Genomic DNA, 23,399 nt, shown 5'->3' with positions numbered 1-23,399 from the left:
TTATCGGTCTATAGAGAAACTTAATTCGAAAGCGGATGCGGTTCTAGGATGCATGGACTTCTAATATGTTTTCTAGTATAGCATGTTCGTGATACGACCTTTTATGGCACAGGACGCGGTAGAGAAGAGTGAAAGCTGTACACAAGCGAGCACTAGATAGCTAGAATGTCCCGCCTAAATCGCCGTAGCTCGTTATAAGGCAGCCATGATGTAAACCCAGTTCATCGGATCAGTAAGGGCACTGCAGTTAATTCGGTAGCCAAGCGATTTATTTGCGGTAAAGGGCTACGAATGCATTCGGTTCCAAACGCCTACAAACATGCACAGACAGAAGCCTTGCCTGTAAACTTATAATGCTTACATATAAAACGCGCTATAGAGGAGTATGTACCTTATGGTGATTGTAATGGCTGACAATAAATAAATGAGCGCTGTCTTTAATTCAATAAGGCCAATGTCACACACTGTCGAGTTGAATCGAAGACAGCGGCCGAACTGTGTACGGTTTTTCTGTGCGACGGCAGCCTTCCTCTGTTTTCAGACGAAAATGACGGCGTCATCACTAGAGAGACGTTTTTAAGCTGCAGTGAAAGGAAAGGCACCTTCTGAGACTGGCATCCCTAACCACAACAACGGCTGCAACTAGGTCAGGCATGCTCCGAATGCACTTTCTCAGCATCCTCGTCACACCCAAGTCCTAGACTCATACCTCAAGCACTGTTGTTGAAGCTGTGAAACGTTCGTGATCTTTTGGCCAGAGCTGACTCGCCTTCGACATAATGCTCCACACTTTCAGTTGGATTAAAGTCAGGGTGATATGACAGAAGTTCTACAACAGTGGCGATAAATATTTCGCAATATGACCTCTTTCGCATGAAATTGTTTAGTTCATTTGAAATACGCATACTTTTGTGTATAGTTCAGCCCACGTTTTTTGATTGATTTACGACAGCTAAAATCACTAAATTTGATAGAGTCCTTATGGACAGGTCGATCCCACCCGATGGTCTGCCACCCTTTGCACCCTCTGCACCCAGAAAGCGGCTCTGTATCTTCGTTGCGTTGTGAAATTTGCCTGCTATTTTTCTAGGTCTTATAATTCTTTCTTCTTTTGTTGGTACCTTATAATTCACCTTTTGTGCTACATTATCAACTGCACACTTCAATATTCCGATTCACTCGCGAAAATTCTTTCTGTGATCCATTATCTTGTATGAGTCTGGCTATTGTAACCCATCGCTGTTCCGCGAAGTCTCTTCGTAATTCCAACACGAGTTTCACTATAGTCACAAAAAGTAGGAAAATAATTTAAGTTCACATCAAAATTATCTGTGGCCACAATAGCATCAACTACTAGCGATAATTGTTGTACATCTGCATCTCAAATCATCTAGGTCTTTCTACGAACGAAATTGGGGACCTCAACAAACTCTAATGAACAACCGTTGCACCACACGTTTCAACGAGTGCCTCTCCTTTCGTAAGAGGCTTGTTTAATAACAGAAGGCAAATGGACAAACGGCATGCAGATACTTGGTTTAGGTCGGAAATTATTTATTTAGATTAATATATTTGATTGCTCAATGACCGTATTTTAGCTGATTCTTTCTTTGACATAAATTCGTTCTTATATATGATACATCTAATATCTTTCTTGTCATCTCGATCACCATACGAGTCCGTTTAGATTCTCGAAGTTGCACGAAGTAACGCGAGTGAAGGTGATGTAATGCTTCGAAGTGGTGTAATGCATTGTGTTACTACATCTATAATCGTACCATGTAAATGCTAACAGATAGCAGAAATAACTACTTCGTTATAGAAAAATATAGCTGGACGTTAACGGCGCATTAAGTATCACGAAGCTCTCCAAAACCTGCCAAAACCAAAAATATGCAACGCAAAGGAAAAGTTATTGTCCCTTTTAAACGTAACATAAATTTAGATTGTTTTATTAATTTCAGATCATTCGTCGATTTATGATTATATAACAGTTCATTAAGTTGATCATTCCTACGATACGTATTTAACATATGACACGGATAAATAGACGGGTGATACGCTGAGAAGAGCCACCAGTGACCAGAGTGTAAGAGAGTGACAGTACCTCGGTCAGAGGGCTCCATTTCTGGGTCACCTACAGAATTCTTGGACTCCATAGCCTTTTTAGTGTGGAGCACATAGTAAGATTCGTAGGTATCAAACTGTGTAACTATGGAATGCTTGCTGAGGTCGCTCATAGCGTCCGTAATCAAAAAATCTAAGTCTATTTGTGCAATCTTGCACTTCCGGAATGCAATTAAATCTACCTGTGAGATCTAAGAGAATTTGTTATATCGTACGAACAATGGCACCTCCTCAAAAAAAAGCTAAAAACTATTTTATTAAAAAAAATCACGTGGAGTCCCAGAGTCATTTCGAGAGATTTGGTTTGATTTGATCCACGAGCTTCTCCAACTGAGTTCGCGTTAGATGTTTCCAAACTGGTTAAGGAAGCTGAGTACAGCAGCCGTTAGAGAAGCAGATGCAAGCTCCGCAGCGCCTGATCTATAATCATTACGTCAGTAAATAGAATCTATCGAATTTTAAAAGGTTGATTTCGTTGACCTCAAAGCTTCAGGCTAATTCTCACATTTATTCTCTCTACATAGAGCATAGGCCATCGAGGCCATCTGGACATCGAGAACATTGCCTGCATTTAGCGAAGTATGTAGGAGGTGTTTTGGGTCAAGTCCGACGCGGAGTTCTTTGTTGCGTTTCGAAGAACACTACTAACTGGAAGTAAGCACTGCTAACAGGGCTTTTTTAGTGGCGTCCTGCGGAGACAAAGGGTCAAACAGAGAGCGTAAATCAATGTCTTTTCAAAATCTCGTTTCGGACACACTTTCCAATAAATGACCATGAACAAGAGCTTTTTCTAGCCTTCGAACTCTTCAGCCAGAGTCTTTTTTCGTCTTGCTTCCCTCAGAGTCCGAGTCTCATAATAAAAGCCACCATTAGCCGGGAGTATTCCATAAACGTTTCCAATTGTACATGACATACTACGTATGCCAGCTTACCTAGAATGCTCCGCAGCGGCTTGGATTAGAAGCGAGTCCTGAACCTCCTGATCATTCCAATGGAACGTCCCATACGTCTGTCAGCATAATATTTTGAAAGAAAAAAAAACATACAAAGCACAATAGTTAAAAGGTATCGCAATGTGCAGAGAATGGTACACGATAGATCCAAAGAACCGAATTTCATCAGTGTGCGGGCTAGTTTGCGCGACTGGAGAGACGATGGTCTCCATAAGAATATCATATATTCACCCCTATCGGGCCTAAATCAGAAGGGAAGAGTAGGTTGGGCGCTGGCAAGGCAGGAAAGGTTGGGTCGTTTGAGCAAAAGCCGATAGCGGAGCCAGTTGAAGACTTGCCACAGATACCGTATATAGGCAGAAAGCTTGCACTCAAAGCGCTTGACATCCTGAAGCCGTCCATTATGGCCACAATCGGCGATTCAGTCAGAATTCAGATTCGAGCAAGAGACGTTCATGCGTGATAGTTTCGCCAGAGCTTTAAGACTAGGTTGATTTGAAGGCATCTTTTGTGAGCTAAGGGTAAAAATGCCAAAACGTTAGTACGGCGGTTAGTGTCTGGTCAGCTATGGTAAGCAGCATGTCAAAATACTACGTATGCCTTCCAATCGTTGTGGCTACCCGTTCGCTGTGCACCGGTAAGGTTTGAAAACTTCCAAATGCCTATGTCCACAAATTCGACCAATGCTTTGCATACCGGCGTCGGTACACCTCGACTAAAGACGAGCAATGAAAGCTGAGAATTATTGTGGTAAATTACTAATTGTACCCTTCATATAAATAAACTTAACAAAATATAAATAAAAGCAAATGACGAAGCATCTTCGTAATGGCATCGAACTATTCTTGCATTTAATACTGTCCCGGCAAGTCGCCGACCTCTCCTTAGTTGGTCCATTTAGTGCATCCCTGCTATTAGAACGCCCTTCAGATTAACATATCCAACTTCAGATGATCATCTGAAGAGAGGAAAGGGCTGCATTCGATAACGTTCTCCAAACGTTTTTGTTGTCTATTTTTTTCCTACTTTGAATGACACGGTGCTTCCTTGCAAGTTATCAGTTCATGTTAATTTCCAACCTGGCATTTTATGATTTAATCTATATTCTCAGACACATTTAAAAGTCGGGTTCAGCACTCTCAAAACTTCTATCGACTTTCAGATATAATCTTTCATCATATATATATATAAATGTTTATTATAGATTTGCTAAATATTAATAATTCGTGTATAAGGTTATCATCTTTAATGCTTTAAAAACTATAAGGAATAATAAAATGGGCTCCGGTTGTAAAATGATGAAATGACAATCAAATTGACCCGCAAGAATTGTATATGCTTTGAAAATATACGACACCCAGTGTTGGTGTTTTTGCTACTATTTCCTCCACAACTGCATGAGCTAAACGCAGAATGGTTTCGATTGTTGTCTGTCAAAGGCATTGTCCCTACTTGTTGGTCAATGTGAGGTTTCATCTGACTTCAGCGCTTGATCTAATCACAATGAAAATGGCCGAAGGGACCAAAAAGCACCTTTTTTTTTTTTGTTCTTGCCTTTATACGCAGTTGAAGAGACGGCACACCATTGAACTTAATAATAACAACAACATGGACAACGTTAGTGAAAGTGACACAGAATAGTAGAAATAATCATACGAAGACGACGATGAAAAGAAAAAAGCACCACCACCACCACCATTATCGGTGCCGTCAAAACAAAGCCATCTTTGCTAGCACAATATCACTGTTCGTGCTATGGCCAGCATCAGCTGAATGTGCTGAGTCAGCCAGAGATGCTTAAGCAGCATCATACGGGCACGAGAAGATCTTAAAATCACCGAACGCAATGACGTCTACGCAGCAATGTTCTTTTTTTAGTTCTTTTTTTTTTTAATTAACCAATGCACCGTTAGATGAACGGGTAGCCAATGAAGTAACGCGGTTGCTTGTATTGTCGCTAAAATTCTATTTAGTACTTTGGTATTTAACTACTTTGGAACACCGTGAACGAAAAGGAGACAAAGGCTACTGTGAACCAAGTCAAAACACACTCGTAACGGCCAACGCGTCATCATTACCCCCCTTGTAAAGAGTCACAACAATAGCAACGTGTCAGAATATAAATACACATCATAAGACATGATAAACATAGGGTTTTTTTTTTTTCTCTACATTAGAAAAATCCGATGAGTGAACTATTTGCTATACAGTGACAGATGCAGGCATTCTATGCAGAAAACAAGGAGTAGAACTTATTCCGCCTTAATAAATATGCCCATATATTTATATACTTGTGGTATGCCCTTTATTCGCCTAATTAAGTTGTATCAGCATATCTAGCGGTTCTAAAACCGGTGTCGATATGAAAGATTCCTTTACACGATAACAGTATATCACTGTTACATATGGCAGATGTTTTCGACGACGTTTCACCACTAATATTAAGCTTCATTATTTTACTGCTGCCATAAAACTACTAGTTTCTCTAAAACAAAAAAAAAAAAGGAGGCCAGTCCTTTCAATGGTCAAACTCTACTGTAAAGCGCTGATAAGAAAAAGTTGTTCAGTCAAACATCTATGTATATAAACGACTTGCTGCGGGCATATTTAAGTTGTTGCTGTTCTATACGAGGGCATCTAACAGTCTTGTAGATTCAACGTGTCGGAATATGCGTCCTAAATCTAAACGGAGCGTCTCGATGGTAGCACCAGATCTGGTGGCGCAGATGCGCATCCAGCGACAAGCCATAAGGTTTAGATGCAAAACACTTTCAGTGACGTAGTACCATTCGTGTAGTCTGAATGAAGATTTCTGTCGTACTGGCTGGAGCTGTTTTCGACTATGTGTCCCTCACAATCTTCGGGTTCAAATTTTAAAGAAAGTCAATAAGGGTCAACGTCTTTGGTTGACCACGTGTACTTTGCGTACCTCCTGATCCTATTCACCGAACTCTATTTCGGTAGCATGTGCACGTATAGATAAATGTGATCCGAACCTCTAAATCGAGTGGGTGACCTCGAAGGGAAATTGGATTAACAAAATGGGCATTAACACTTCGTAAGACAAGATTTCTGTTCTGTAGCAAAACAAAAACGTCGTCTTCCTTCACAGCAGCCGCAGCAAATGGCTTTTGGTGTGTCGAGCCGAGCTAAGTCGACGAACCAACCTCTTGAACAGCCGACTTGCTTCTCTAACAGAGGCCCTGCGTTCTTAGGCCGGCGACAGTTCTGAGAAGCGAAATGAGTCGAAATCATCTGAGTCTTTTCGAAGATTCAGAGGAGTGGTTAGTTCTCCGGTACCATGCATGTACAGGCGCCATCAAATAGACTGTTCTGAAGATCCCAGAGTGTTTAGACGGAGACAGTTCGCTGTTTCGGTTTACCGTTTTCGCTGAGTAGTTGGGGGCGAAAAGCAGTGGGAAGGGGCTGAGAGGGGGCAGCGGAGACCTAGTAAAGAGCCGCCACTCCCACTTTGTTCCACATTTCTGCCTACTAACCTATCTATATCTGTACATCTAGAATGGATAAATTGATAGTCATGTTGTCGTTACCCCATTTCGATTAGACGAATCAAATCAGTTTGCTTGAGCTCAAAAAAATAGGTTTCTTCACGGCTAGCGGCGAGCGTGTATGCTACTTACAGGTATCAATCGGCCCCCCTGTAGGCAGCAGGCAGAAGGACAAGAAAAGGTATATCGAGCATCCGGCTGAATTGAATAATTGAAAGTGTCATCTCTAGTAATTAGACGGATGATTATAGTACATCATGAAAATCATTGAAGTTTTCGCGGGCTAGAGAGTGAATGAATCCAACGCGCTCACAAGAAATCGAAGCCATAATATTAGTTGTAAATGGTGTAGCTATTCAATGAAGCTTAGATGATGTGAGGATCATATATTCATGAGCTCGAATAACTGTTGTTTCTATTTGAAGAACAATGCGATAAAACAATGTAAGGGCAGCTTTGTGCGATGGTGGCCATTTTCAAAGGTTAGATCACCTTTCTTCGGCTTGCTTCTTCCTCCCTTCACGTCTAACTCTTTCCTGTCGTAGCCTTTTACCTCGTAAAGTAGATGCTGAGAGAATTTAAGGATTGTTAGCGAATAGATCTAAAGTGATGGCCTTAGTCCGAAATGAATGATCCCTTCTTTGCGATATGGACGGGTTACTCGTTAACACTGCTCTTAAAAACACACGTATCAATAATTACAGTCGGTGGTTTCTTCTAACGGTCCCATTGCATAGGAAAATTGTAGTTGTTTTTCTTCTATCAGTGAGAACGTACTCCCTGCCGATATGAAAATAACAGTTGTGCTAGTAGCTTTCGCAGTCGCAATACGTCGTTCTATTTCCTCCTGCACAAAGTGCGACTGTCACAAACGAAAGCTGGTGTTCTTTTATTGGCGAGGCTGTTTATCACGTAGCTAAGTAGTGACTGAAGCGACGCCTGCCACACTCGTAACAGCAGCAGCATCAACCTTTTTGCCTCTCCGAGTGCCCTTCTGTTCCTTTTTGCCCCTTTAATATGCGCTTTATGCTTTCTCTTCTTCTTCTTCTTCTTCTTCGTCATCGTGTTTGCTGCTGCTGCTGCTGCCCTTTCGTCTTCGTAAGAAGGGGGCAATTGGCTGTTCTGTTAGGTGTTAGTTGGTGGGTGCTAGCTCCCTCAACGTTCGTTTCAGTCCTTTGCTTTCATCATATATCGTTTTCCAATGGACGATAATCTCAGTCGCTCTGGTGTCTGCCACCGCTTTCCGGTCGGTCTGTCGATAACAGCAGTACAGCAGCAGCAATGGAGGCGACGACCGCGAAGCGGCGGGACCCGCGGCAACAGCAAGCGTAATTAACAGGCAGCAGGGTAAGCCTGCGAGTGGTAGTTATACCGAGAGCGTGGCGGCCATTTCTGTCTTTACTCTTTTGGAGCAGCACTCAGGTCGGGCTGTCAAGGGCAAGGAAGCTCGACTTAGGAGCGGACGGCGCTGCCCAATGCCTCCCTATTTTAACGCCCTTGTTATCCAGCTGTACTCATCAGCCTATCAATCGTGGAACTGCCAGTAGCTAACGACAACACATTGCTACGCGACTTACTACTGCACGGACTTGCAGCAATACATCGTCAAAGGCCGATTGAAAATCAACTAAAGAGGTTAAAGTTAGAAGAAAATAAGCACACCGCTCCCTTTCTCTAGCTAAATGTTCCTGCCCTTTACGCGCTACCTCTCGATCCGTAAATCTTGTATGCATGTATCATGCGTACTGACTAGACACGTCAGCGAAATAGTGACAATAGATCATTGAAATATAGACCCCGCATGGTTCCCCTATAGTAATGTGCACCCGCCATAGCTTGAAGTAATTAAAATATCGGACTCGACGTATTTCGATCTACTCTTACTAATTTGACAATTTATCCATTGAATCGGTTTTACCTTTGCTGATAAGCGCAACATTCAGGTTCACCTCAAACTTAACGATAAAAAATTGACTTTTTCTTTGGTCTGTACCGCCAACACTGCGGTGATTTATCGGTGACCACTCACTGTCTTCGGGAAGTTACCTTCACTACCTCTGCGTGAGATTACCCTTGTAAATCGCTTAAAGGTCGCAGCACCTTTTAATGAAATACGTCATAGACGCAGTACTCTATAATTCTGTCGTTGTTCTATCGCACCTAAATTCAACAACAAGTTAAAGGTAACTAGCTCTCTATCAAAGTACCTTGTGATCTGGAGTGGTTCTTTACTTGACGGCGGCTCGAAACCACCGTATTCGATACCAGCACACCAAAACTGTGGCCGTTGGCCATAGACAAGGCGTCTCTTCCGATGAAAGCTTCTATTCATTTATTCACAGCTCACTCAGGGTTGAAGGATAGTTCGGAACACAAAATCAGTTACGCTAGGATAAAACCGCAGAATATATATAGAACGTTTGCTCAAAGGCCTTTAAAGGTGCCTTTTAATTTGTAGTGAAAAACCGGAGATTATTGCAGCATGCTAGGAAGAAATCACTGAACTTATCAGTCTTGTCACACCGGAAAACAACTGGCATATGGGTCTCTACTGAAACTCCAATTATCGAGAGTCATAGAAAAAGTTATGCTTCCAAGGAGACTTTAGATTGCTCAAGCTAAACCCACGTACCTTAAAACGTTGATGATGGCAGCTCCATGTCTGTAGGAGACTTGAATTGCTGATCCCAAACAATGATGTCACCATGGCATTTACTTGACGACCAATAATAGCCTGAACTTAGAATGCACCAGACGCAGTGTTTTGAACACGCACATGCATTTACTTTTTTTTTTTTGTGTATACATTAGGACCTTTTTCAAATGTAGACAACACGTTTTCTAGGCTTTGGTTCGCCTAGTACAGTCTACATCCTGTGTACGGAACAGAGAGAAAGGCAAACTTCCTAACGGAAGAGTTGTGTTTGCTATTGTTGATTCATATGTATAATAAAATATTATGCATATGTATGATATGCAGATGACTGTTTGTCTATATCTACTTATCCACTAGTGCTACTGCTATCGAGAACTACTATCTTGCTGCTACCTAATAGATGTGTATGCGCTTATTATGCATTCTTCTCTGAAAGGCGATCTACTGGATCGGGGTGCGAGGATCGTTGCATATAATTGGAGAGGGTCCTGCTTGTCCTAACGGCGCTATCTGTCTCGAGGCCGCGTCATTGGCTTATACCGTATAGTTAAATGGGAAAAATTGAAACTATGGCTCAAGCATGCAAGGAAAATCAAGAAAGGTTGGATCTGAGAATTTTTAGTGCCATCGGTTGACGCAGACCTAGCAGCTTCACAGATCGCTTGTAGTTGTTGCTGGTTGTTGATGTTATGCAGTCATCGCATCCGGGTTGGAGGACTAGTGCGACGGGAATGAAGAGCGTACAGAGCATCGATGCTCATTTCGTGAATGAACCGACAAAAAGGTACAACTAATCGTGACCTTCAGGGGTCACCTTCGTTACTTCTGCTCCGTCCGCCGAATGCTGTTGCGGCTTCTGCTCCTCGGTGTGTTATTATATCTTCGGGATCTCCGTTCATCTACACGTCAGTCCGATATCGTGGCCCTGTCCATATTGTCAATACGACAAGGAAAGAGGAGCGTCAGCTAATGATTTGCGAGTGTAAATGCTGTCGCGAGCAACGTCAGTCAACCGCTACTATGCGAAAGAGCGGAGCATCGAGGCAGTGGCGGCAACAGCGACGGCCAGATTCGTCCCGACTGAGGTCCACCTTCATCTCTATCCTTCTCTTCATTCTCGTCGTTAGTCTTTTCTCGAACGACAGAGCGAAGTGGTCGAAGTTAGATCGTAATTAAACATTCCCAGAACCCCATCACGACCGATGCTCCAACGCAGCGCTCAGCAATAAGAGAGCAATATCCACAGTAAAAAGTACATCAACAGCGTTCAATTACTTACTCATTGGAATGAAGCGCTTCTGGTCTACTTAAGGCAATTGGGTTCCACAGACTGCTTAGGGGAACGTTGGGACAGAACCCCAGTGGAGTGAATCTAACAGTCCAGATGATAGCGACCGTTTAGACTCAATCATGACGACGACGACGACGACGACGACGACGACGACGATGATGATGACGAGTAGGACACGAGAAATATAGTACGACGCGTCTAGCAGCTTTGAACGATTCTCCTCCCGCAATAATCTGCCATTCAAAGTACCGGAGTGACCGTAATTTGGATAGAGCAGCCTTTATTAGAATGGGTAAGATGTGGCAGCTGAGATCCACCGATAAACCTAAAGAAAAACACGAAACACCAGGAGGTGGAAAAATGGGTGAATTGGTAATAAAGAAAACCACCTGAAGAATTAGCAGAAAAGCAGCTCTTGACAAAGCCCACGAGCGTCATTTGCAATATCCACATAACTTTTAGTAACGACAGAAAATCTTTGCTCTACTCCTGTAAAATGGTGTAGACCAATTCGCGTCCAGTTAGCATTTTAGTTGCGCAAATCTACGCCGATAAACTGAAAAATACATGTGGTACAGCATTTCATTTTCACGGAACATATTTACAGGTAGATATGGGTGTCAGAAATTAGTTAAGATATCTGGTGTTCAACAGAAAGTTCTTTCTCGTTCGTTTGTCACAACTGCAACATATATGGCTATTGTATATCTAGTGCATAAACAAACACAAATTTTGTTTGGTCATTTTGCCTACACTATAGAAAATTGAATACACTCCATCCTGACTGCACGAAAAAGTGATAGTCTTCAGTGATACCTTTCCATGTCGCAGTTTCTGTGGCTTCGATGTGTCGAACGCATGAGAAAAGAGAACAAGGCGCACCAACAACAGCTTCCTTCTCCACCTCTTTGGAGTGGTGTCGTCGACTTAATTCAATTACGTGAGCCAGATGTCGACGCTCCACAGGGGCTCCGGAGACATTCCCGAAATGGCGACAGCAGGACCATGGGACCACACGTTCGTCACTCTCCAGAGATCATCAGAAAAATAATAAAAAGCAGAAGAGCCCACAGATCGACCTATGCTCGTCACGGCCATCGAAACGAATCGACACGTTTTCTTTAGCCACCGATGATTTGCTGCTGTCAGTTACCTTTGGTCGAGGCAGTGTGTAACGTGCCGTCCCTACATGATGGTCTCCTTCATTTGTAACTGTAAGGTTTACGCATATTATTCCAATTTGTTCCTGTCATTTAATCAGAAAAAAATATAGAGCAAGACTCAGAAGTATTGCAGAGGGTTGCTTCATCTTTGCACAAACCTGTGATATATTTTCAGCTTGTTATTTTTTCCTTCACTGGCACTTTTATTGGCGTAAATTGTTAGTAGTGACGCTTCGTTTTTAGTCGACTGGCATTAGTAATTGCCAAGTTATCAAAGTTATTCCGAATCAAGTTTAGAGCGGCAATCATCTCGATGAGTGTCACTAAGATGCGACACTTATTTCACGCTTCTCAGTAAAAAAAAGACGGGCTCTAACCTTCGAAAACGCAATTTATGCAATTAGAAAAGTTATCATCCTAGTAATACTAACTCGTGCCGGAGTAGGACCTAGTGCATATCGGGACGGTAACTCATTAGCTTAACCTTTCTCCTGTTTGTTCAGGACAGCCAATCTATAATAGGACTCCCTTGCGAAGCAATCCCCGCAACAGAGGTCGGTGCTTGAACCTCCGCGAAAGCCGTGATTGTCTAAGCCTCCCTTTCCTTCTCCTTTCTTATCTTCTATCATAGTAATGTGGCATGGCCGAATACAGGGAATGCCTCAAGCCAGGCTTCGATTTCGACAGAGCGATTCTACAAAGCATATTTCGGACAAATTCAGTAAAATGAAACATTAATGCAAAACATATTCTTAGGTGTTCGATATAATAAGTATTCTTAATAAGTATTCCAATAAATGTTCTTCTTATTTGTTTCGTCTTCGAATGCCCCGCCATTCATGCATACACATACTGTAGTAGAGTTGAACGCCATCTTTATAGTCCTTGCGCGACTTGTCTGGATTTGTTGACTAGGTTGATGGTAGCAATCATAGGCTGACGGCTGTTCATGGTGAGTAAAGTACTAACCTAATTTTAAGAGCGGGCTGTGTTCAGTGACGGTAACTCATTCAAATTCGTTGTTCCAACTAGTGATTTTCGATGATTTACTTTTAGCTATAATTTACAATTTTCAATATTGTAGCATAATTATGACGTGTTATACCTTTACACGTTTCCTTCCCGCCACCAGACTCAAAGTAAGTAATGTGTCATCGCTAATGTCACCTCAATGAGAAACTTGAAAAAAGTTTTTTGATTAAAAAAATCTTCCCTTAACGCCCCAAATGATCGCATAATGATCTTGCTTAATATTCACGGCTTAGGTCTGAGGTAAAAGCGCAAAGACGGCTTCAAGTCACTAGCGGTTATCCAATGAAGATACAAGATAGTTAAATCAATCAAATCAATGTAAGAGCCGATCGGGATATACTCAAAGGAGTTACCCCCGTAGCCCTCTTTTCTTGATTTGGAACCTTTTATGCGAACACTTCAAGCTAAAATTCGTGAAGTGTTTTTGATTCCTGAATTACTTGCGCAAGTGCTAAATCTTCATTGAGCTAGCCCGGCAAGCAATGCAATTTGTATTATCCTACTTAGTAAAATGTAAACCGGTGGACCTCGTTAGAGAACAAGGTTAGAATAATGTTTAGCTCTGATAATATATCACTGCCCTCTACCCAATACCGGTCCAGTGGCTGAGACTCACCACGAAATGCTTTCCAGTAGCTGTAAACTATTGACTATATATAGCGCTCCCCGTCCAAGTTGGCGGAAATGAGGAACGTCTCATGTAAAACGAAACATCATAACGGCAGCGCGCTCTCACACTGGAACACGTAGAGCGTTTTTGGATTGGTTGAAAACGTGTCACTAAGGCTACTTGAGTGTCTCGTACTTACACGCGCCCAAGCAAAGCCATTTTAGAATCAAATGCGTTGGAAAGAAATTTAATGTAGAATAGGCTGGTGAGAATGAACAACAATCGAATGCGGCCTAAAAAAGCCATGGCGAACGAAAGTAGGGTCGGGAAGGCCTGGACCTTTCAGCTTCAACTGGATCCGAATTTTCAAAGTCTATCATCAATCCGAAGTTTGTCAAAGATCAATCGGCCCCAGTACCAGCGAGATATGTTTTATTTTATTTCGAAACTGTAGGGGAAGGAGTGTCGAACTGCAAAGAACGAAGGTGAGGTTCAGCTGCTTTTATTACTCATCGCTGGAAGGTATTCCTCTTGTTTTATTAGTGAACCGCAATTTATTTTATGACATATTTAACACGCAAGGCGGGTTAAATGCCTATTATGCACACAATATATGACTCCGTTAGCAGCTGTGCAAAATTCAGTTCTCGTCGATACGCGCCACGGACGCTAGTACTCACTGCTATGGATTATATGAGCACATTTCTTAATGCATGTTGTGCAATACAAATGAATGTACAAATGGGCACTTCGGCGTAGAACGAATGGTCTGCTTGTTTTGAGAATCATTTTCTTACTTTGACTGCTGAAAGTCGAAAGACGAGAAAGAAGGTCAGGAAAGGCCAAAACGACGGTGGCTAGCCGTCGAAAAACGACTGACGAGAGCGAGCGTACGGAAGCGCACGAGGTGTCGATCACAAATGAAACTACAGTGAAATGTTTCTCGTTCTACTAAAGCGACACAAAGACGGCTGAGCAGTTGAAGCACTAACGGCATCGGACAACAATCAGGTTGCCATTTAGCGATTGGTGGAGGCTGTCACTGTTCCTGTCACCGTCTGCCCCCTGGCAACGAAAGCGCCGTTGCAGCAGACCTGGCAGAGCGAAACAATGCATAAACTCACCCAGTTCACTAGCGACCCTGGTAGGAGCAACAAATCCAAGGAAGACAACTGGAAGAGGGGTTACTGTAGTCATTCCCTTCAGTTATATTGTCCATCGTCGCACAACTTTCCCACGACGAATAAAACGAAGACGCCAGCCAATACGAAGAAGAAAAGCCGCTCGAGAAGGGAAACAATTCAGCGCGAAGGAAAAGTGGACAACATGCCCAGATGCAATTTTACTCAACTTCTTTGACGGCCAGTCTTCGACTTTTACTTGTGACGATGGTCAAAAAAAAGCTATCACCGTAATAAAATGCCATAACGGTTACCAGCGCAGACTCTTTATGATGATTGCCAGCATTTTTCAGACGATTACATCATGGACGAATCGTTGAGTACTTTTGGAGACTTGACTTGCCTTTGTGTGTGTCAAATCGTTGATAGCGGAACCCGTGCGTCTGTACACGAACCCCACAGCTAAATAATTTTCTACGTGCAGCTTATTTATTCATTTAAGAAAATGTAAAATTATAGCACAATCAAAGCTATGAACACAGTATGAAAATCAGTCTAGGCTTCAATGAAAATATGACTCCGAAAGGTACGCCTGCCGTTGATGTTCCTTTACTATAGCAGCCCTAGATGTAATACTGCAAGCAACTTGGTCTAATAAGTAAGTGGTCTTAAAATAACCCCCCCTAGTCTTTCGTACTAGGTCAAAGTATACCAAATGATATTGCTGGTATTACAAACTTGTTTGTTTGTTTGGTGTATTTGACAAATGAAAAAGTAGCCGTTTATAATTGAGAAGACGTTAATCAGGATATGTAGTTTATCGCGCTGTATTTCAGCGTCGAATATTGCCAACTTCTAGTACGTTTATATGAAGTAAAGTGGGATTGATTGACAATAGTAACTATTACATCCATAACGTTGTGAAAAGCGTACGGGTACAGCCCACGTTGAAACAGCGGGACGCGATGTTTTGCTTACGACCAATAGTTTGTGACACTTGGTGATTCTTATTGATGTACATATGTATATACATATAATACAAGCGAGTAGAAAAGTGGTATAGCGGATCTGTCTATGGAGACTGGGCGGGCAAAGTCACAGTGCTACATGTTTATTCTGCGTATACTGTTCGTCTTCTTTACACCCTTCACTTGACCTCACTGTTCTCACGAAGAACTTGTAGGCTGCTCCTGGTGAGCTGATGCAGCTTAAGGCAGTGCTCTCTGTATACCCTTCAGTCTGAGGTAATGACCCGTTGACTATTTCCGCTTCCTCAGCCTTCAGCTCTCGCCCTGTTCCTTAGCCCGTACTACCTTTCAAGCCTTGTTATACTAACACATCGTGTTCATCCAGCATTTGCTGTTCGGAGTGGCGACCCTCAGGCGATGACCAAGGAATAATACACAAAAAATCCTCAATCCAAAATATATCGAATTTAATGAAAAGAATGCATTTAAAGAGAAAATATATACGTGAGACAATAATTCGGTGTTCGAGTTCAAAGCTCCCATAATGTGCGGCAACGTTGGTAGAGCATTGATTATTTACTCTAGATAGAGCGCGTGTCGCGGAATGGAGTGCATCGCAAAGATTGAGATGAGTGCTGCTCAACAACTGAAGAACGAAGGGTTAAGGGGTGAGCATGCAAAGCAACGTACAACAACCACCACGATTATCATTAATGCTGTCCACTTTGCTGATGACATAGCTACTACCCCCAATGGAACACATTAGATACAATATATGTATATACATGACGGCCCCACACTTCAGAAGACTATAATTTACGAGTTAACTTCAAGTGACAGCAAATACAGGCTCGTCTTTGTCCAGACTACAATGACTGGTCAACCCGTCCGGCACTGATGTTAAAAGATGTAGCCAATTTAAGTCAATATTAGACAAATTGAAATAAGCATGTTGAAAAAGAACTTGCAAAGGGAAATTCAGATTCGACCCAAATGAACAACTATAAGCCTGTAAACATCGCAGATCTTATCTTACAGATAATGGGACGACTCAATTCTAACCCACTGTCATTCTGTGCAGGAAATTCTACAGCTGTCCGAAACTGTGTGATCTAAATAGTTCTTCGAAGCTCTTCTGGTTTAAAAATTTGCGAAAATTTCGTATGGTCAAGTTGTTAGGTTAGGCAGAAGCAATGTTTTTATTATTGATACGTTCCTAGACGCTCATTTTTAGAGAAGCAGTCTTAAATTTTTACCAACACAGGAAACAGAACAACGGCTTGGGTATACATATTGTTGTATAATAATTAAGAAACTCAATACGAGCACCCCGAGCTGCTTACTAGTACCTAAAATCCTGAAGTTTTCAAACTGACCTGTCTGCTGCAGTGTGTTGCATAACAAATTGCCACAGATAACTCGGTTTTACTCTCCTTGAGTGATTTATCCGAGTAAAAAGTATGATTTGTCCCGATCGCGAAACGCCTTAGAGAAATTCCGAACACATCCCCTTTTAAGATCCAGATTTTGCACTTCGAATGACCAGCTAAAGTATAGTAATCCTGTCTATGCTTTTAACTAGGCATCTTCGTTCTATTCGTTTCTGTCGTTCATGATGCTATGTTCAATCTGCTAGAATTTCAATAAAAGGTATCTCCAGATTCAGTGAGCCTTTTGTGGCAAGTTCGACGCAACGGAAACCCACGAAGTGAAATGACAAGGACTTACAGACAAAGGAAGAAGCAAATCTCATGTAGATCCTCCTTGAAATCATCTCTAAATTACTTTGGCCCTTGTGCGATCTTTGATATTATCTAATAGATATTCTACTCTTTCGGTGTTCATTTAACCTGTGTGGATAATATTCATCTAAAAAGTGTACTAAAAAATTGCGGGAAAACTTTTATATGGGATATGAAAGCCCTTAAGAAACTTAACAATGTAATATAAATTATTTTACAATTTTTTACTAATTTTATCATAAGCGTTAATAACGGAGTAATGCTCAATAGTGGTATATAATTTGAAAAAGTTCCGAATACAATAAGTAGCATAATTGAATTTTCTTTCAAACTTTATATCCATACAGGATTGTCAGTGACTCTGAAACTATATATCAAATAACGATGTTATGGAAAAAAAAAGACTGATTTATGCTAAACAATCACGGCCAGCGCAATACATGAAAGCTGGTTGGTTCGTGTCAGCATGGCGCAGCTGGCCACCGCCTGCCTGATTGGCCGATAGCGGCCTAGAGGCCACATGTGTCCGCGATGAAAAGCGTCTTCATAGAGGAAACAAGAGGAGAGACGAGAGAGAAGCCAGCTCAGGCTACACAATGACGACAGCGGCAGTGAATGCTTCCATTCATGCAACAGCTCGTCCTTTTTGATTAGGATGTACAGAGGTGAGCAGCTTATTTGGCATTTGAGGCATCGTTACTTATTGCCTTCACCGAATAGAAATCGCCTGAGGTCAGGATCCAAGCCAATCCACTTGTCGTCCTTTGAAGTGACTGACTGACTGACAAAATAGCTCAGTCCCGAACCGTCGTTGTTATCTAGCCATCGTCGATTTGGTTGACGCTCCTTCTCTATCTTTTCATGCGCATGTCCGTGCCGATGTTTCGCGTCATAGTTCAAAAACCTCGGAGCCTTCTACTGCAGCTGCTACTTTGCAGTATTCTCATTGGCTTCCTGTGGCGACCAGTGGGATGGTAGCGCTTTGCAGCTATCAGTGTTCGGTGTGCTACTGAACTACGAGAAGACGCAACGCCTAGTGGATAATACCAGACCTAGCTTGGACCAGGGGCGCAGCACCTTCGTCCCCCCTTACCTTCGTCATCTCAATTTCCTCCAAGCTTCTTGTTCTGTGTCCTTCTGTTCCTCTTATTTTCCTCCCTCCTTTTTCTACGGCACATCTAAGTGCTGGCGAACTTATAGCTTTCCGCAGTTATATATATATATATATATATATCTGCAGTGTGTAACTGCTTGTCTGCTACCCCGTCTATGTGATTATGGTAGGGCAGCAAAACTACAATGCATTCAAGACTATAAGGCTGTATGGTCCTACAAAGACAGGCACAGGCACAGGCACAGGCACATCCGACGGGAGAAAATGGAAGGTAATCGCATTTCGCAGTCGCTGTCCTGTTTTCCTCCTGGCACGTCCCTCGCTCCCCTCGGCAGGCCGTGAGCGAACGCGCACGCGTTTCTTTGCGGTCTTGCGTCTGTCAAGAATCAGCTACCGCGCCAGCGACTACACCAAATGCCGCACAGCCATAAACAGTAATCGAAGCCCTGCTTTAGCTGTGAGGTTGGGTTGCCATCAGGGAGCGGAACATTGGCTAGAGACTTATCGGCAAAGAGGCACGTCAGCCCCAAAAGAGCCTCTTAGAAGTCGCAAGTCTCAACCTTAGCCTCAGATATAAAAGTGAACAGAGAATCGATAATTTAAGCACAGGATGTTCCTCGACAACTTCTTTTGAACTTGGTCTACTGGGTCGATTTCAGTAATAATAAATGCATACGTATTTTTAGCCTTTGCCAGAGATCTGGAGCAGTGCCTCTATTTATGTGGGTATTATTCCTTATATTGTAAATAGAATAGCCCTCTTGGTATTTTGTCATTATCGTTTGTTTAACATTGCTGCTATCGGTTGTGCCTGTCATTGCTGTTTTTATATAGCGAAAAGGTATAGCATAAACATTCGTAGTGAGAGTTAAAGGGCTTTTAGTGACAAAGCAGCTGTCTTACTCTGTACGTAGATTACATATTACTCAGATAATTATATTTGGTTGCGCATTCGACACAAAAAAAGACAGTGTAATATTTTTCTGAAATACTAAATCCATTTTAGCCTAGAGTGCTTCCAAGTCTCTTTGAGAACTTGAAGTTGCGCGCACCTGGCAGCAACATTTGTAGATGCCAGCCCTCCAACTTGCGTCGTTCTCTCATTATTTTATAAACACATCCTTGTGAAATAAATGTCTGTCAGAATGTTTTGCACTGATGCCCAGATTCGAATGCTTAGTTCATACAAAATAGCTTACGACACGTGCTTCATTGGAGCCTCAGCCAGTACCGAGATATAAGAAATTACCCAGGTATTACAATCTAAACTTAAATATAATTTTATACATATCTGCAATAACGTGTCAAAGAATCTGTCAGGTTTAACCTGTATACCAATTTGTACCAATTAGTTATTTTTTGCTCAAACCCTCGCTACTGGGACCTACTCTGTCACAAACAGCCTGCCCATTATGTAAAGATTATACGGAAAATTTTGAAGGGCTTTTCCGATTAACTGAGTATCTTTGTCTCATTGCTACACAACTGCTGGAGCTTGCGCTTGACAGTATATGGGAATGTCGGTAGTAACATGCTGTTCCCTGATAGCGGAAAACGTTTTTTAAATTGCATACTTTCTACAAACCCTCCGAAAAGGCTTGAGCGGCATTTTTTTCGCGTTGGTCCATATGCTTTGTTTCGTGTGGTCCTTAAGCACTGAAAATACTGCGAAGCAGAGAGGTCTTATGTAGAGCGACATAGCGGTTCATTTAGGACTTGTAACAATATAACGTCAAAATTGTTCTTAGAAATACAAAATAAACTGTGTCACGTTATTCAGATGTCTATGAAATATCAGGTTTGGGACAGTATTTGAAAAAACCTATATCTCGCGCATCCGAGAATATCAGTCGGCTCTACAGATCTATTCGGCTTGGATAACGTGAAAAGTTCATTTGCGGTCTAAAGGATTTTAAGAAGCATGGCAGTAGCTATGAATGTAAATATTTACAATAGTTTTTTTTCAAAGATTAGGCGAACGACTAGAGCCTGGTAATGGATGACTTAGTGGTTAGCCATTCATTGTCATCAGTTGCCTCTGTTCGTTTATCAGACGGACGAATGCATAGCACCGTCTACGTTTCTACGAGACAGTAGGTTGTTAACTCTGCGTGCGTAAACGCACGGACACATGCAGATCAAACTTAAGCAAGCGTAGAGACTGATCCGCCAGAGTGGCTTAGCAAGTAGGCCATGATAAAAGATACACTAGATAGCTGCATTATAGAGATCGCTCCTTGCTCTATTAATGCTACCATCGTCTCGCTACTCGCTGCAACTACAGCTTACAGGTGTCCCACTACAAAGCCTATCTTCCTTCTCGAGCTCGTAATAATCATATACAGATTCGGTATTGGTAGGGACAAATACACACTGCCTAAATTCGTTCTAATTTCTGCGCACGCTTCGTGGGCAGTATTTGCTGAGGTCGATAAAGTACCACTATGATGCGTTCGGGATCACAATAGTTCTATATTCGACGCAAATCGCTTCCCTGAAACCTATCCAAACAAGCTTCTCAAAACCGCGCTAGGTTAATGACTCACGTTCTTGACTCTGCGTCGTGCCGTTCGTCACATTTTTAATTCCACAAGCATATTGTAGATGCAAAGGATAGGTGTATGCGTTTTCTGTCAGCTGCGAGCACGCGGATGTTCTTTTCGTCTGCTATCGCGCGACATGCGTCGCTACTACTTGGACTTGGTCAGGGAAAGCTCGACGGAGAACAACGACACAAGCGGTAGCAGCAGGAGCTGTCGCTACGTAGGAAGGGTAACAACCATCTTTTTGTTCTGGTTCTACTCGTTGTTCTCTTCGATGTTTTGTGGTTGTACTATAGTTGTTGATATGGTTTTACGTTATTCTATGTCGTCTGTTAACATACGACACAAGCAAGTACTATGAATCAACCGCGGGTGTCAAAGCTCAAACAAATAATGTTTCTACTAGTCATACTGCTACTGTTACAAGCTGCGGTCTTCTTGTCCTTTGCTCTGTTGCTAGGTCGCGACAGCTCCGTCCCTAATAGCGGACATATCGCCATAGCATTCGGCAGACATACTTGGGCAGATGGTACCCCAAAGAGGCACGGCGACGACGACGACGACAACGTTCGCTTGTTCTGCGATCGTCTCTTTTGTGTCCCTGTAAAGACTGTACAGGCAGAAGGAAATAGTCCCGGTAACCTGGCCAGTAAATCCTGCTAGCCCATAAAGCTGTGCGAATAACATCGGGTTCACTTTCGCGGACTCTGTACTTCATAAGCGCACTCACTAGTAGACGGTACTCAAACGGATGGACATAGTATACATATGTATATATATGCTGCTTGTGTTTCTCTTGTAGTCTGCCGCCTCTCTGAGTCCCTGACTCAGTGCCACTTGCCTGTAACTACTAGGAGCCCACAATGTCCACTGAAGTCTTCAAAACCGTCAACCGTAGACGCCCCATTATGGTCGACATTCTCACCTTAGGCTAGGTCGTTCAACTAAAACCAACGTAAGCAGTAGCTTGTTTAAATAAAACGTCGCTTTGCATCAATAAGCAGATTTTCGTTCTGCATTCGTATAATTGAAATAATTAGCCAAGGAGTGCTCTAATAAAGCGATTGTCAATTATCTCGCTCGTCGATTCTTCTTAGATATAAATCGTCATGCAAGCCTACGGCTATCAGCTGCAAATGGACAGACAACGGCCTCAGTACGATCTAACGACTCAAGCAGCTGTTACACACAAGTTTATACACACTATAGCTTATAGGCAATCACAAAAGGTTGACATTTGTAAGCAGCCGATGCCTCTTGTTCATAAAACCGTTGACTCTAGAACGATATGGGCAGAGATATATTTTTACTGTAGCGGATATCAATAAAGCACAAAGGCTCCGTGATATTTTCGTACTACAATTGAGAACATTGGGCTACTTAGTATAAAAGTTTAGGCCACATCGGGTGTCGCCACATAGCGTAGAGCCTGCCTGCTTCAAACAGAACAAAAGTAACAACACGTTTGTGATTTTAAATCATACCGTGAATCCTTCTCCATACTCGTACTGTAAAATGATGCGGTAGTATATATGTTGTGGTACATTGGCTATTCACAAAAAGGCAGAATTTGTAAGGTTATATTAATATCAAAACGTTACTTTAATGACACAAGTTCAGTGAGGGTTAGTTAGGCAAAGTTGGAAATCACTAAATGGCTACTGCTGCTTCGATCAACGATCCGTAAGTTTATCTAACAGCGATGAATATTATTGACTACCGTGCATGAGCTGAAGTCGCCCCGGGGTTACAGCAGCCAGTAGGTCCCGGTCCGCTGACCACCATGTAGGGACATCGTGTCGTGTCGTGTCGTGTACGTGTCTCTGTCATTTGATAAATATCCTGACAACCATAGACAGGGTCGTGTAGCACCTGGTTCCAACTCAGACTCCATGCAACGGGCTCGGAGCAATCGGGATCCGACGCGTCGTCAGCAACGACAGAAGCGACAGGAATAGCAATTATCTAATTACGAACACGCAATAGTTTGTGGCCCTAGTCAATAGTAGCTGACCGTATAGAGAAATGGTGTGAAAGTTAAAACGAAAGGGAACGCAAAGGACGAGCTGAACTGGGGGGGGGGCAGGGAATCGGGAGGGGATAGAAGCCGAGCGAGGAGAGGATACGAGAGTGCCATACAGAAGCAACCGTCCAGCGACAGCGATCGAAAAAGAGGTAGTGTGATTTGTTGCTGTTATCCAGTCTCTGTATATAAGCCAGAAATAGGTATGATGCGCCTTTACGATAGTTAGATAGAGCTCTAAAAAGACGAGCGGCTTTGACCCTCCTTCGGTAGTGGCCGACAGCAAGAAAAATAACGACAGTAACGATTATATACATAATACGGCTGCTTCATAAACCAATGCTACTTTCGCTGGTGCTATTGTCGTCCACTAGATGGACATCTAAGCTGTTCGGCCCGCTGGCGCCGTGGCCGCACGTACACACAAATACATATATGTCCGCCCCGTCGTCGTAAGCAATTTAATTCGAATTGTTGGCATCAGTTAAGCTCGGTCGCATCGCTCCCGACCCCTTCCCCCAATCGTCTGTTAAGCTTAGAGCAGACA

At 42.5% G+C, this 23,399-nt stretch overlaps 1 long non-coding RNA gene across 3 annotated transcripts; it reads right to left on the bottom strand.

Moving 5' to 3' along the window:
* LOC147755089 (uncharacterized) lies at positions 1-20,922 on the bottom strand. 3 transcript variants are annotated; one of them, XR_015330167.1, is made up of 7 exons: positions 20,833-20,922; positions 19,861-19,951; positions 12,131-12,393; positions 11,353-11,748; positions 10,525-10,861; positions 3,060-3,136; positions 1-2,816 (listed from the first exon to the last, which is right to left on the bottom strand). It is a non-coding gene; the product is annotated as an uncharacterized LOC147755089 (long non-coding RNA). The 3 variants fall into 3 exon arrangements; XR_015330168.1 differs by having other exon boundaries at positions 12,184-12,393; XR_015330166.1 differs by lacking the exons at positions 11,353-11,748; positions 12,131-12,393; positions 19,861-19,951; positions 20,833-20,922 and adding an exon at positions 9,222-9,328 and having other exon boundaries at positions 10,525-10,658.
* Between the last annotated feature and the right edge of the window lie 2,477 nt (positions 20,923-23,399).

This window comes from Varroa destructor, unplaced genomic scaffold, assembly GCF_002443255.2.
Source record: "Varroa destructor unplaced genomic scaffold, Vdes_3.0 BEIS01000006.1, whole genome shotgun sequence".
In the NCBI taxonomy this organism is placed as follows: Eukaryota; Metazoa; Arthropoda; class Arachnida; order Mesostigmata; family Varroidae; genus Varroa; species Varroa destructor.
Note: the sequence above shows the minus strand (reverse complement) of the source record. Positions and strands in the feature narration are given on the sequence as shown.